The sequence below is a fragment of the Emydura macquarii genome, unplaced genomic scaffold (assembly GCF_026122565.2).
Source record: "Emydura macquarii macquarii isolate MOO-44397 ecotype Brisbane River unplaced genomic scaffold, CSIRO-AGI_Emac_v2 contig_1253, whole genome shotgun sequence".
Classification (NCBI taxonomy): domain Eukaryota; kingdom Metazoa; phylum Chordata; order Testudines; family Chelidae; genus Emydura; species Emydura macquarii.
Genome location: NW_027131390.1, coordinates 17,544,606 through 17,560,597, shown reverse-complemented (window position 1 = coordinate 17,560,597; position 15,992 = coordinate 17,544,606). Strand labels below are relative to the sequence as shown.

General features: G+C 42.2%; 1 protein-coding gene across 3 annotated transcripts in view; it reads left to right on the top strand.

The window, feature by feature from the left end:
- AMOT (angiomotin) overlaps positions 1–15,992 on the top strand; it is an 81,475-nt gene that overhangs the window by 13,213 nt on the left and 52,270 nt on the right. The window contains exons 1-2 of one of the 3 annotated variants that reach the window (XM_067548245.1): positions 7,470–7,819; positions 8,289–8,562. The exons of 1 other annotated variant lie outside the window; for it this stretch is intronic. The gene's annotated coding sequence lies outside the window, so the exon portion shown is untranslated. Of the gene's footprint in view, positions 1–7,469; positions 7,820–8,288; positions 8,563–15,992 lie in introns of those variants that run through there. One more of the 3 variants, XM_067548246.1, reaches the window with a different exon arrangement.

Genomic DNA, 15,992 nt, shown 5'->3' with positions numbered 1-15,992 from the left:
CATGGTCAGATGCAACACCGGCTTTCAGGATCTCTGTGAACATGTCACCCTGAGTCCTTTTCTTTCTCCTCCTTATACGGCTCAGGTGTTCCGCAGGTGTGGAGGGGGAACCCCCAAGGCCGCAACAGCAGCAGCTATGGATAATACCAGCTGCCCCGTCTCCGGCCCCGAGGTCAGGCTCGAAGCCTCCTGCAGCCATCGGGGCCGGGCCCAGCCTGGCCAGTTGGGGAGCGGGTGTGCAGCCTTCCCCAGATAATACACCCAGAAGCACTATTGTCAGTATAGTCACAATGGAAAGTGAAAGTTTTAAACAAGACATGTTTATTGGTACTTCTGCTTCAGTGTGCTTGTGCCTGGTGCCACTCACAGCTCCAGCCATGGTGAGTTCGGCCTGCCAAGGGTGAGGGAAATGAGGAGGGAATTGCTCAATTGCACAAAACTATGAGTATAGAGCAATGGCTCTGAGTGCTGGCACCATTTTCCCCAGGCAGTGGTGATTTTAGCTGATATCTCTCTCTTGAGCATAACACAGGCAGAGAGAGCACAGCTGCTGCTGACATCCCGAAGCCGTCCAGGGCCATATGCTGCTAGCCTGTTTACAGGAAAGGTGCCTGCCAAAGTTATCGCTGACTGGCATGGGAAAGTGTCCTACTGCGGAGGAAGAAATGGCTGCTATCCGTAGAAACCTTTGGCAGAGGGTTGAAGAGTATCTCCATGAAAGTTTCATCAAGATGGCTCAGGAAGCTTCAAGGGCACATCTCTGTGTACAGAAACAAACTGCTCCACATGGCACACTCCGCCCCCCCAGCTCTACAAGGGAATGAAAAGCAGATAACAATGCTACCTCTCTTTGTTGTACCGCTACCTCTTCTAGTGCGAGCAGGGGCATGTGCAGAAATCTAAATTTGAGCGCTTTTGGAGGGGCACGTTAAACACATGATATGAGGAAGTACAGTACACCCTTGCTATAACAAACCTCTGGGGATTCAAGCCATTTGGCCTATAGCCAGGGGTTCAGTATAGAAAAGGGGGGAGCGTTGCCATAATGGGGCACTTACATCGGTGGGAGACAAATGGCTTATGTCGACCTAATTTTGTAATGTAGACCAGGCCTATGTAAAAGGTTTCTACAGTAATTACTTTCCCCACAGCAGTTTGCTAAATTACATGGTCATTAAAATTTTATTGTGTAGAATTAGCAGGTTAATAAACTGCTGTAAAAGACATTGTGAGCATTGGGAGGGGGAAACTAGACCCTGTGGCCCATTAGAGAGACAAGGTGGGTGAGGTAATATCTTTTATTGAACCAACTTCTGTTGGTGAGAGAGACAAGCTTTCGAGCTACACGGAGCTCTTCATCAGACGTGGCCCATCACTGTTCAAATGTCTGTATTCTGGAAGGCCAAATTTTCCTAATAACCCCAAACATGCTAGCTTTTACAGTAGTAATTTTTAATATCAATGGTATGCAAATAACCATCATTACCACCTCATGGTGAATGACGACATGTTTCACGTTGAATTTATGCCACTTCTGCTGGGACAGGTGGATTGATCTTTCTCTTTTCACAAGGTGCAGTTTACCCCATTATCACTTGAAGGGAAGATTTAAGGGGTCTTTTCTTGCAGGTAGTGTTATCCATTGGATACAATATGGGTCCCAGGCATCACGAGTCTCCTGGATTCTATTCCTGGCTCACCCAGTGATTCACTGATTGACCTTGGGCAAATCACTTATCCCCTCTGCACCTCAAATTCCTTTGCTATAAAGTAGCAATAATTATCCTTATCTAACCTGGTATCTTTGGGATCTCCAGATGAAAATCGAAACAGAATATTATTATAATTCCTTTTTAACCATTGCACTCACCCAGAATAAAGCTCCTCATGTTAATGATCTTATTTATATGGGGAGAGCAAGATAAGGAAATATCCTCTCTCATAACTACCTGTTCTGGTGAAGTGGGTTACAGCCCACGAAAGCTTATGCCTACAGAAATTAAATTTGTTAGTCTTTAAAGTGCTACAGAACTCTCGTTTTTACCTGTTCCCTGGCTCCTCTACATTCAGTAAACTTCCGAGCCACATCTCTCTTTCTTGCTCCATACTATAATTCTCTATTGATGGCATGATCTTTTACTATTACGCCATCATTTAACTCAGTCTTCAGCTTTAATCTGTTTCTTGAAATTTCATAAATCTCCGAGTGAAATGAATATGTAGGGCCATATTCTCCTGTTCTCTCTGGCAACTTTGTACAGGCATGGGGGGGGGGGGGGGGGAGGGGAAGGGCAGTAGCATAACGGCCACTCCTGGAGCTTTCAGTGGAGGGGATAGGCTGGGGCAATAAGGGAAATGGCGAGAGTGCTGCTGTGATCTGTGTATTCTCAGCTGGCATAATGGCCCCAGGACCTATAACCAGCAGTACAAGTTCTATGCCAGGGCTAGGGGCGGAGCTGATATTGAACCGGCCCCAGCATCAGGGGTCTGCAAGCAGTTCATTTACACCACCTCAGCTGTATTTAGTGGACGTTAGGCTTAACTGGGAATCTGTCTCATTTAGTGAGGGTGATATGAGCAGCTTCCTAAACTCCAGCTCCTGAGGAGAAAAGATAACAAAGCTGCCGTGGTTACTGAAGCAAGACGTTTTAAATGGAGTCATTTTAAAGAATGCAAAGGGCAGTATCCCTTAAAACGCAAAGGTTGGGAGATCACAGGGGAGCAAACACTGTTCTAGGAGTAGGATGGACTCAAGATTTATTTTTTACTTCCAAATTGTTTCTACAGTGATATTTATCTTCTCTGCTTTTGAATGCCCCTAATGTAACCTTTGCATGATTGCATAACTTGGCCTGGAATGCTGATGTGGTTATTAGGAACCCCTTTCTTGTGCTGTTTCCTGAATTCCCACATTATAGTGTGATCTCTGTGTGGAAAACTGCTAGCTTCCTTCATCTGGCAGTGCTGGAGTCAGTGTGTGCCATAGCTGATGACTACTGCGCTGGGTGGAGGCATTGGGGAGTGAGGATGCAAAGGAAGAACATTTTCTGAGGAGAATTTGGATTTCATGCATCTCTCTCTGCTCTTTTCCTTTTCAGATAAAGCTGTTATCTCCGATTGGTTTAAAATCGCCCTGAACCTAATGTTCTTTAGGACAGTGTTTCTCAACCTTTTATGTAGCAAGTACCCCGTAACTTTGGAAAATTTTAGAAAGTACCCCAACACTCAGTTTTCCACTCTGAGAAATACAATCTTTTTCCCCTTTACCGCTGGACGACTGTATTTCTTGTAAAGCAGGAGAGTTCTGCGTTCTGCAGTTGTATTGGCTGTGGCAGATCACAAAACTCCCTGCTGTTTCTCCCGTTTCCTCCTCCCCTTCCTCCATATAGGAGCAAAGGTCAACGCCAGCCAATCACTATGGCCTGATGGCGGGGTCACGTGGTGTTCTCCTCACACAGATGGGAACTTGAGAGGTATGAGCAGGTTCTAGTGGCCCACCAGAATGGATAGCAGCGCTCCCCATGGCCATCCCTAGAGGATGCGGGCCTGGAGCAAATCACACTGTGTGGGCCCCCCTTAAGATTTTTATACTGTTAAAATCTGGGGCTGTCATAGTTGTCAATTTCACTGCTCAGCTAGAGCGGGGAAATTGACAAGTAAGCCTGCAGGTAAAGCTGTGTTCTAGGCCTGGGCAAGCCGCTGGGCTCTCCATCTGGCTTTCTGGGCACCGGGCTTTGAGCTGGGGAGGGGAGCTGCCACCAGGGCAAGTTGCAGGTGCCTGCCACCTGGCTGCCAGTCCAGGAGGTGGGCGATTGCCACCTGCTCCAACCTGGGGCGGAGGAGGCTTCCGCGAAGGCTGGGACCCGGGGATGTGGGCAGGTGGCAGGCAGTTGCTGCCCGTCTTCAAACCAGGACGTGGGAGGCTGTCTCTTGGCTCCGAGCTGGGGGATGAGTGGCAGCCACCCAGATGCGAGCCCGCCTTGCAGGGCACAGGGGGCTGCCGCCGGGCTCCGAGCTGGGACTGGGTGGGACACGGGCAGCTGCCACCCAGCTTCCCAGAAAGCCGGCAGCTGCTGCCCCGCATCCCATGACAGGCGGCTACCATCTACCTCCCAGCTAGGAGGTGGGACCGGGTGGGAAGCCGGTGGCTGCTGCCTGCCTCCCAGCTGGGAACGGCTTCCCCAGAAGTCGGCGGCTGCCGCCTGCCTCCCTTCACTGGTTTTTTTTTGCTGTGTACCCCCTGCCTATGTCTCTCGTACCCGTACCACAGGTTGAGAAACTATGCTTTAGAAGAAACAGAGGAAGACCACTTGAGGTTAATATACCTTGGGCAATGCAAGCCATTTTTCACTGTGAATGAAAAATATTTTGTTTTGCTGATGAACCTTCATTTTCTACGCCACAAGTTTTCTTTTGGGATGCAGGAGGGAGGCAGTTTATGTGGTGGGATCCTATATTTCAGGGTTATTTATAAATCTTTAATCCAGCTATAGCTATATATTTCCAATGCACACCTCATCACAGCTTCTGGCATATACTGGGTTCTGTTTACCTGCTCTAGCTGTAATGTTGTGGGAATGTTAATGAATTGTTTACGTGTTTGCATATTTGATTTTGCTAAAATTTTCTAATGAATGAGGATCAGCTGCAGACAAAATAGACTGTATTTATATGTGTAGGCTTTTGGAATTTCTGGGGGTTGCTTTGTTTTCCTGAAATTGTTTCTAGATTATTTTTATAGTAGATTTATAGTCTTGTGGGTAAAGCAATTAAAAAGTGAATGGCCACATCAGGCTGTCCTTCCTCACACCAATAGTCCCACTGAACTGACTTGAGTAGGACAAGACAAGGTGGGTGAGGTAATAGCTTTCATTGGACAAGTCTCATAATGCAAGCTGCAGGGTTTGACCTGTAGCCGGTGGAAACTGCTGTTTGCTGAACACTTCTGGAAATTGGTGTTACTTTAGGGCCTAATCCCACAAAGTAAATGGAGCTACTCAATGGTGCAAATATTTGCTGGCCTTAACGTATAAAATCAGGGACATGAATTGCCATTGTAGATAGACCTCTTCCCTGCTTTATTTTCCATCTTAGTCTTTCTTGAAATTACAAGTTACTGAAAGAGAGAGTCACAAAACAAATAAACTCTGTCACTCCAGTAATCTCCATCCTGTTTTTCCAGACAATGAAATGACCTCACAGAGAGGTGATTTGGCAAACAAAGGATTAGTTTATTGTAGGTAAAGAAAGGAGGAGGTGACTTGAGAGAGAGGCAAGGAAATAATTTGTATATAAATATTCTGCTACGGTCCCTTTGTGAGGAGGGGCCATATTATTATCTCAGACCTTATTTAGATTGGGGATTTGCCCTGATTAAGGGCAGGGGTGCAGTGTACCTCTAGTGTAGACAGACCCATTTTAAGCTCCAGCCCTGTTGCCAATAGCAGCTTTGTCTATGCTAGAGGTTTGCACAATTACAGCTACACCGATGGTTGTGGTGTTGCCAATCCCAAGTGTTCAAAAACCATGAGGCAGGTTCCTCAAAATAATAAGATTGGATTTAAAATCATGAGATCTGGAAATATTACATTTTGGGTTCTTTTTCTTTGTCTTCTGTTTTTGGAAGGCACATTCAGGGTCATGTTTTCAAGCTTTTCTCTGCAACCAGGTGGGCTAGATTAAGCTTCCTTTATTAAAAAATAAATAAATAAATAAAAAATGGGAAAGCTGAAATTCTAAGTTAATTGCATGATTCTAGGATCTGAGATTTTAAGAAAAAAACAAATATTGTGAGACGTTATAAAATTGAGAGACTTGACAACATTGTGATTGTATTTGGCATAAATAATATTCAAGTCTAGAGAAGGCATGAGGTATACTTTCATCTCAAATCTATCATTCGGGGCAATTCTGTGAGGGCAATGAGGATTGTAGCCGCCCAGCACTTGCAGGTTTGGGCTTTGGAAGAATATATTTAACAATTTTTATTTTTGAGTAAAACGTTTAATACAGGGGACTCCTCCGTTAGTGTCCTGCTTAAATGCATGTACCTGATTTTCGTGTATTTAGTTGTCTATTTTTGCCACACTTTCAATTATTTTCTGCATTTGGTGTAAATTGGAGTTATCCCATTTAGCTATGCTGAATTGGCGTGGTGTTTTAAAACTGTGGGGCCTAATCCTGCAAACACTGAAGCATATGACTGACTTCACTTAAGTGACTTGTCCCAGTGAATTCATGATGTTTTTCCTTCTGCACTGACGTAGGGATAGATTAGGCCTAATGAACCCAGATCATTATACATATATATTTATTATTATTATTATTTCATTATTCATTAAATATCAGTGAGTAAAAACTGCACAAATATACATATGCAAGAACATCCCTTGTTTTTACAACATCACAATTACTTCCCTACCACACATGAATGTTGTTGAAGCTTAAAGTAATATGTCTAAAACCACTTTGAGATCATTGGATGAAAATCGCAATTAAAGATTTTATTTATTATATAATTTTACATGCCATGTTTTTTATAAGTATGTAAACAAGTATATCTAATAAAATATATTAACTTTTATGAGTATAGTCATATTTATATAAAAATCGTTTATATATGCTTCAAGCTGAAAAATGCTTTATAATAATAAGTGTTTTTCATCCAATGGTCTCAAAGTGCTTTTACAAATATTGAGTTGTCAAAATATTTTACATCTTAAAATGTATATCCTAGCATCTAAATATGTTTGTATATATACTCCTATTTATATAGAAATTGTAGGGCCAGATTGTGCACACCTCATGCACAATGATACACAGTTAAGGTGCTCACAATGCTTTTCACCTTCAAAGCCCTTTATAGACCTGAACCCACTAGCCAATACAGACAAAGTGCCAAGTATTACACTATAAAGTTTGTGCACAGATTTAACTGTATTTTCTTGAGTAGCATTGCAAGCACTTATCCTGTGTGTCTCATCTCGGGTGCTACAACTCCCAAGCTACTGCTCACCACACTGGGTGTTGAAAGGTATTTAAAGGAATTCAAGAGAGATGCTTGGTTCTATTTTTTTTCCTTCCTGCTCAAGATTAAAACAAAGAAAGGGGTTTTAGCTTCTGCGGGGGGCTGCAATACTTCACTAGATGTCATTTTCCTTACAGTATTTCCTTCAGGGGCACTGGGTCCTGGTTACACCTCGCCTGGGACTAGAGGTTCAGAGTTAAGTCTCCCTGCTGTTCCAGCAAGAACACAATAGGAGCTTGTCTTGGGTTTCTGTTTTTTTTAAATGTGTGGGGCATGAATGACAAGCCAGTCAGCCAACAGAAAAGTACACCGAAGATGGAGCCGTCCAATAGACATAAAAAGAGTGGCTGGGGGAAGGCTTTCCTTCCCTCCTGTTCCTGGCTGGCTCCTCTCTTTGGTTCTACAACATGCTGAAGCTTCTCCTTCGAGAGTGAACTCCGTTCAGCCGAACTTTCGGAGGGGTTTTCGTTCTGGGTGTCAGTGATGGTGAGGCTCCAGCAGCAGGGCTGCAGTGTGGCTTTGGAAGGCTCTTGCTAGGGGGAGGTGTGCTTCCTGCATTCTTCTCATAACACACTCTCACAATCCCAGCTGGAATCCAGGCGGCGGGCAGAGGGAGTCGGAAGAAGGAAAAGAGAAGAGAGAAGCTGCTTTGCTTGTTGGACTTGATCTCTCTTTTTGCGGGATATTCTCCTCCCCAGCCATGTTTTCCCGTTAATGGGAAATCAGCCCGAGATCTCGGGAGCTGCGGAACCTTCGGATTCTGGTGGCACGTCTCGCCTTCCTCTGCACAAGGTAACTTTTTAAAAAGAAACTCTTGGTGCGTGAGAACAGATCATTGAGATCAGTAACTTTCCTCCGAGGCCGGGATGCAGGGGTTGGATTGCCGCTTGACCCTCTCTGGCCAGAGGGGGACTGGAGTTGGCTGTGCAGTTCTGCGGCTGACAAGCCGAGTTTGTACTTAGCAAATTGCACTGGGACCGAAACTTTTACATTCCTTTTCTCCTGCTTCTGTTTGTGGGTTGCCATTCTTAAATCAGCCACGTCCTTTCCTCCGGGGAAACCAAGCACGGCTGATCCATTTGCAGTTGGATTTTTATACATCGATCTTGTTTGTATTTAAAAAAAAAAAAAAAAAAAAAAAAAGTCGAGCTACAAAATTCAATCCACATTAACACCCCCCCCTTCCCCCCCAAAAAAATCAAACTCTTATTTTTGCCATTTAAAAAAGTCTACCCCACTCCCGCCTGCTTTCTCGCCACAGAGGATGAAGGAAGGATTTGCAACCTAAATGAAAGCTCCCTGAAGTGCTACATCTTTGGGAGACCCTGTGAGGTCAGCCTGTTGAGTCGTGTATTGCAGCCACTATCCCTTCTGAATCCTGTCTTCTGCCGTTTACTCCCGGGGGTAAAAAGAGCACAAAGAGAAATATACTGTTGGCCGCAAGACCTCCTTTGTGTAGCTGACCAAAAGAGCTACAGGTGTCCAGTCAGTTTGAAAGAGAGAAGAAAATCCATTTGTCTCCAGCTCATCAGTAGGTAAGAGAAGTGTTTGTGGCACAGGGGAGCCTGCATTACTTTACCATAAACCTAGGAGTTAGATTTGCTCTCCTCTTCTGTTTAGGTTCTTGGCCCATCACCGTGGGGTCTGGGAACCTTGCGTCATTATGAACCTTCACCTTCCTGCAAATATTTAAGCTTAGCCTTGCAAAATTGACCTGAAAGTGCACCAATGATATTTTGCATGCCCTGTGTGACCAGACAAGTAGAATTCTGCAAGACTGGCTTGAGTGAGTTTGCAGAGTGCTCTGGTTAACGGCAGTGGTGTTTCTCGATTTCTTATACTTCTGCAAAAAAGAAAAATTTTAAATCTGAATCTACGTTTTCAGGATTTTCTGCTTTTCCAGTTTTACAGAGAAATACACAGGGCTCGGCGTGTGCAGACCCGGCGGGGTGGGTGTGTGCAATCTTTGCTTCCATACTTGATTAAGATTTCTTGTTGCTGACTTGAAGCTTGTTATATATTAAGTGTTTGTTTTATTCTCTTTTGTGCTTATCAAATATACAAATGTTGTTCACCAGTGCCCAAAGCTGTGTGTGTGTGTGTGTGTGTGTGTGTGTGTGTGTGTGTGTGTGTGTAACAATGTGTTATTTATTGAGCATGGTTGATGAGCTTGGCGCTGTACTGACCCTGTGAGCTGTGCCTCTTGGAGATTTTGTTCTAAGTAAAACTAACTGTTTTGTATGGGCACGTACAGAGAATGACTGGCTAGGCCCAGTCTCATAGCAGGGCAACATACTTTTTGTGGCATGCTGTTTTCTTTATTTAGGGTAGTGTTAACCCACAGTGTACGTGCACTATGGTTCAGGTATGAGAACTGGGTCACATGCTTCTAATTTTTCTTCTCGCTCTCTTCTGCACCCACCTTCGCTTCCCCCAAAACTGTGTCATGGCCACAGAAGGGTCTGTGGGATTCCATCTGGACTATGCCAGGATTGCTCCTATCCATGGAGGGCTCTTGTTCCATGTTGAAATGTGAAGCCTCTCTCTAGGACAGCTCTGGCTGTCTCTGTGGCATTCTTCCCCACTCTGTGGGTTTTCCCTGAGGATAATGCAGGAAATTCCAAGTTTTGGCTTGCAACATTTCCTTCTCAATGTCCCTTTCTTTCTGGAGGGATGGGGCGTGGAAGGGGAGTGAAAAGGCCTCCTATTCCACCCCCATAGAATGGACTATTGTCAGTGTCCTCTAAATCAGTGGATCTCCTGGCATCTGCAGAGACGGCCTTGTGTCCCTGCTTAGCGACCTTGCTGTCCCTTCATGCTGGCAGACCTGGCTTTTCCAGGAAGCTGCATCCACGCCTGACTGGAAATTCAGTTGCAGAGCTGTGGGGTGCAGAGCAGATCACAGTGCAGAATGTGACTGCTGCTTTGCTCCACCTCTACCACTCTCATATTTATCTGGAGACCAAGGCTCTTCCCCCCTCCCCTCCCTCCAAGAGCCATGAGTCAGGTTCCAGAGCACAGGAAGCATGCTACAGAGGTGGTGCTGCTTTTGCATTTCCAAAGTGGGAAGTGACATTGTCGTGGAAATGGAGCAAAGAATATTGCCCTCTGCCACCCTGGCAATCTAGTGACTGTGAATTGAACCTGTGGTCCGCATGTAGTGTAGAATCTGGGCCACCAGGCCATCCTCTTACTTTTAATTTGAATGTATAGTATCTCACAAGTATATAATGTGAAAGGGAAGCTGATGGAGGTACTTAAGGGTTAAGGTCAGAGGATCACATTCCATAGGTTACTAGACTGGAGTGCCTGAAGAGGCTATAGCATAAATATTTGATCCATATGGAAAGAGTTGGTAAGGACTTTTTTCTCAGCTGCATCAACCTCCCAAAGCTACTATGTAGTGGAAGTGCCTTTGGAGAATTGTCTTTGTACAGCTTCTTTATGCTGAAGTGGGTTATGTGGCAACACTTCTATGGTACATTATTGGTGAATTTCTGTGGCTTTCTCATGGCGGTGTATATGCCATCACATTAATAATCCAGGGCGCTAATGTTTTCAAATGCAAAATGACTTACAATGCACAGGCACTTAAAGTTGGGTTTAACAGTTTATGCACTCATTGCCACCTGGTAGGGAGCTTTCCAGGATAAAGATTTATGATTGTAAATGAAGGCTTGAGTTATGTACTTTAAGATGTACCCTGACTAACACAAGCCATTTGCATTGTAAAAGAATATTAAGACTCTCAGAGTGGGAGTACAGAGAATTAAATGTTTTTTTCCTCTTCCCCATCCCCACCTTCCATATAAGCTGACTAACGGTTTTCATTTGGCATTTAATGGTAGGGCTGTAGTGTTTCACTGCCAAACATTCCTTACAATGCTAGTGAAATTGTTGATTTTTGGATGCTATTTTGGATTGCAAATTTTCACATCCCGTTTTTTCCCCCTGCTAAGCAGGTCTGGAAATGAGTTTCTTAATGGAGGTGTCTTGATGGGTCAATGTGCTCTGTATTTGTACAGTGCCTAGCGCAAAATAAATAATAAAGTAGACATTTGCATTTCACAGCTTTCACAAAATAATAACCATAAATATGTAAAACTTCCATTCTTCAATGAGGCTTCAATTTTTTTTAACATCAGAAAATATTTGACATTGATTCAGGACGCTGATGCCTTTTTAAAAAAAAAAGAAAAAAGATGCGGTTTTACTCCCAGTAATCAACTGAAGTTGACTGTCCAAATGGGAAATTACCTTTTCTCCACTAATGTAAAAATATTGTTTAGCTATGAGACGGTGAACCTACTTGTGGATACCTTTTAGGGCACACTGCTGGCTCTCATTTCTTCCTTCAGTTATGTTAATGGCTTTTAAAGGGGCTGTTGATTTTACCCCAGTAAAAGTACAACAGTTCCTAAATGGTAAGATTTTGCATTAGAATTTGGTCTAACTCAAAAAACCTGAGTCTGAACACCCATAAAAGTAGGGATTTTGGATCTGGAGTGGAATGCTGTATGGCTTTGGGCCATGCTTAAATTTATAAAGGAGAAGCATATCCTTGTTCTTGGCTAAGGTTCTAGGTTTGTTAGACATTCCCACTCTTTGATTATGTTCCTTTTTTAAATGATAATTTTAAAATAAGCAGGAGACCCTCTTTCGACTCCCCCACCAATCCCAAATGTTAATGGCACATCCCTGTTTTCATGGGGTTTTGGTGCTAAAGGTAGATAGATGTTCATTGGTTGGGGAAGTACCTTGGAAGATTTTCTAAGGGTAATAACCTTACACATTTTTTTTCTCTGGTTGTGGATGATGTGGGGGTAGTGGAATGTTCTCTGTTGCTAGTGTTTGCTGCTAGGTATGCCCCTTCCATGGAGACCAAGTGTTTGCAATATTATGAGAACAGCCATGCTCGGTGACTGGCAATAAGGTAGAAAGCTCTTTCTCTTCTTATAGCCAGTTGAAATACTGGCTCTGTTGGCTGTTCAGTTAATTGTTCCAAACTGCATATTGCTGTAGGTATGAGGTGCCATTGAGCAGTAGAGGATTTGCCAAAACTATTCAATTCGTTGTGTTGAATCTGAGCCATGATGTTTTCTGTAAACTGGCAAGTTTCCTGTTACCAAGAATTTTTCGTTTGTCTTATTTGGTCCAACTTGTGGTGGTTTTCTTGGTGGACTTTCATCTCTCTTACTTGCTCTCCCCACATAGGGCATTATCTATTTAACTTCTCCATAAGTTACTGAAATCCCCTCCCCCCACATTCATTTAATCAGCTGAAAAATGTCTTTAGATCAGTGATACTCAGGCTGGGGCTTGGGAGCTGCAAGGGACTCTTCAATGTGTCTCCTGCGGCTCTTTTCAGCACATGACATTAAAACACTGTGATTTAATTATTAACCAAACAAGATGCATTTACTATGTTATTAACTAATTGTAGTTGATAAGTTAATAATACTTGGTCAGACATTTTGCTTTGAGAATATGGCTTTCTTATCAGTCCATATTGGTGGCATGATCCACTAGCTTGTTAAGTTCTTTTAGTTCAGAAAAAAAAAAGAGTCTCAGCACTGCTTTGGAATGCAGTGCCAGCCACGTAAAGTGAATCTACTGCAGGCCCAGTGCCATGGAGATAGCTTCAGTTTTTGTAAAAATATTTGGTTTGTGCTTCAAGTATCTCTAGTCTCGATTTACTGCTTAGATTGACAATTTGTCCTTATGAAAATGTTGCAGTTAAGTGTATTAGATGACACCATAAAACCGTAATATTTCTGTAATTTTGCATATAACTCAGCCTTGCAAAACTGTTATGAAACTTTAGCAGCTCAGGCAAAGATCTCCCCAACTCTTTCCCTCCCTCCCCCCGAGTTGAATGACAGGAAACAATAAAGCAAAATAATCCTAAAACCAACTAATGTTTAAATCTACAATATAATATTTACATTTCTTGCTTGTTAAACTCCTCCAAGTGAGTGGAGTTCTGTTGTAATTTTTCTTTACTTCGTCACCCGGACATATTTTCTAAATAATAACTTATTCAAATCTTGCCATTATAAATGTGTTGTGTATATTGATGGCCATTAAGTGTGAACCAAATGGTTGACTTATGTGAGAGATCAATGAATGAGGAATGAATGGGTGGCTCTGATCTGGTAGAGTTAATGAATGATTTATTTAAATATAAATAAATAAATAAACAACCAATCCCTTACCTAAACAGTGGAGAAATATAGACTGCCTGAAGTTTGTTTTTAAAATCATGTATTAAAAGTGGTGTTTGGTGTGGTGACATTAAGTGAATGAGGCCTGTGTGCTGGAGTCTTGCACAGTGATCTAGTTGAGGACGTCAGTGCTAATGGGATGGCTAGTTTTATTTCAGTCACCCGTAATAAAATCTAACATGTCATGTTGTTGTGGTGAACAAGTCATGTATTGCTAGTTTGGTGATGAAAATGTGCCCTCTCCCTGTTTATAATACTACCATTCAGACCTCTATAGCTTTTTTTTTCTTTTTCTTTTTTTTTTTTTTTAAACTTTTAGTTCCCAGGATGACCCTTGTCCAAGTTACCTCTGAATAGCAAGCTTCTGGTTAAAAAATGAAAGAAGCTGTTTAATATGGTTTGAGATTCTGAATCATTAACGACATGTGCATATAAGCTTAATTTACCATTATATTTTAAAACAAAATATGTGAAAATCATGGGGAGCTTAGTTTATTTTTTGGTTGTTCTCCCTATAACTACTGTGAATGCTTATATCTGTAATGGCTAGAACGTAATCTATCTAATCAAACTGTTGCAAGTCTTAAAAACCCTGAAGACTCGTTTAAGTTGTGTTGGTAAATTACGGACCTAAAGTAAATAGATATAAGCCAGGTGTAAAATGATGTAACAGTCTCTACATCAGCATTTGCACTGGTTAAACCGAATTGACTTCAGCAACCAATTCTAGTTAAACTGGTGCAAGTTTTGTGTGTAAACAAGGTTTCTGATTTCCTGTGTCCTTGAGCAAAGTCACTTAGACCAGATCTCTGTTGAAAAGGTTTGCTGGTATAGCTATACTGGCAAAACCTCCTAGTGTAGATGCAACGTATACTGGCAAAAAAATCCTTTTGTCAACATAGCTTATACCAGTTCCCAGAGCAAAATAAGTACACAAGCAAAAGCAAGTTTTTTTGCTGATATAACTGCATCCGCTCTAGGGCTTTTACCAGCATAGCTATATTGTCAAAAAATCACTCTGCGAACTAGCATAGCTATGCTGGCAAAACATTTAAGTGTAGACCAGGCCGTAACCACTCAGTACTGCAGTTTACCCCTCTGTAAGATGGGTGCAATAATATTCCCCTCCTCAGGTGGTATTGAGACTTAATTAATGTTCATAAAGTACTTAAAAATGCAAATCACTCATAGTATTGATGAAAGAACAATTCTTAACAGTTTTATAGTGCTCTAACTTTTTGAACATAAACTAAGCAGGACCTTGAGCAAACTTTCATTTAAAAAAAAAAATCTTTGCAGTTCACCTCATACCCATTGGTATCGCATAACAGGCCTGTCTGTGACCTAGGGTTGTCTCAGTACTACCACAGTAGAGCGTGGTTATAGTCCCTCAGGAGGAGGACCGGGTCAGAGTTGCTCAGGAGGTATTTATAGTCTGTTAGGACTTTAAAAGTTGTCAGTATTTATACAGTGGATAGCAAAATATATATTTACTTGGCTTCTTTCTACAGATAGAAACCTGAAAAAAATAAGGGCCGGATTCTGATGCCCTCACTCTGCCAGTTGTCGTTTCGCTTCAGTATGACTGTGGAATAAAGTGCTTCTCAGCATGAACTAGGGCTTTTAGAATCTGGCCGTAAACAAGGTTAAATCTTTGATATATGGGCAAAATTCAGGGCATTCTATGCTAAAATCAGGCCATAGTAATGTTTTTCCTCTTATTCCCTGCCAGTTTTTATTAATATTAGAGATTTACAGTAACTGAATTTTTTGACACGTCATAACTGACATATCAGGAAAAACTACCTTAGAATAACGTAACATAAGCGTCTGATTAGGTAATGCATTTCCATGGTCACCGTGTCTTATGTTGTAGGAATGAATTCTGCTTTTTAAAATGTAGAAGTTGATTCTAACCTTTTTATCTAATGCACAACTTAACATTTTGATCCTATTTATAGAGACAAATGAACCACCGTAAACGTTTTGCTCAGTCTTGATAATGTAGAGGAAACTGATTTATATGTTTGAAGATTATATTTTAACCTCACATGGTTTTCATTATCTGAGAACCCAAAAGAGAGGCCTGGACTAAATCAGCAAAGGAATGGAGAAACCACACAATGAAATGAAAATGACGCTGATGCATACTTGGGATATTTGTGGGATGGGGCTGCTGACGACAGAAGATCAGTGCTGCCTGAGTACTAGCAGCAGTGAGGGGTCAAGTGTCTCTAAAAAACAAAACTAAATGTTGAATTCAAAAGGATGTTTGTTTGTTCACAAGCCTGCTCTGAAGAGTTGTTGAAATCAGTGAAGTTCAACAAGGATGAATCTGGCCCAGTATATACTGGCAACATTCACCAATGACCTTAATGTGGTGTAAGGCCTGATCTGCATTAGAAAACTTGCACTGGTGTAATTAAACCCATTCAAAATTGATCTAGTTATACCATGCAAACATCTATGGTGAAATCCTGGCCCTGTGCAAGTAGAACTCCCATTGACTTCAGTGGAGTCAAGATTTCACCCTACATATGCAGGAATTACTATGTCTTTTGCTAAACAGAAGTCTCCTCTGGAGTACAGTGTTTAAGAGCTCACACCAACACTGCGTAACAGTTTAGGACAAGAAGTGAAGACTATTACATCCACCAGAAACAGCTGGATAAATCTTAAGTCCATAGGTCTTGCAATTTGACCAAGATATCCAGAATAATGTCCTGTCCCCTTTTGAGCAA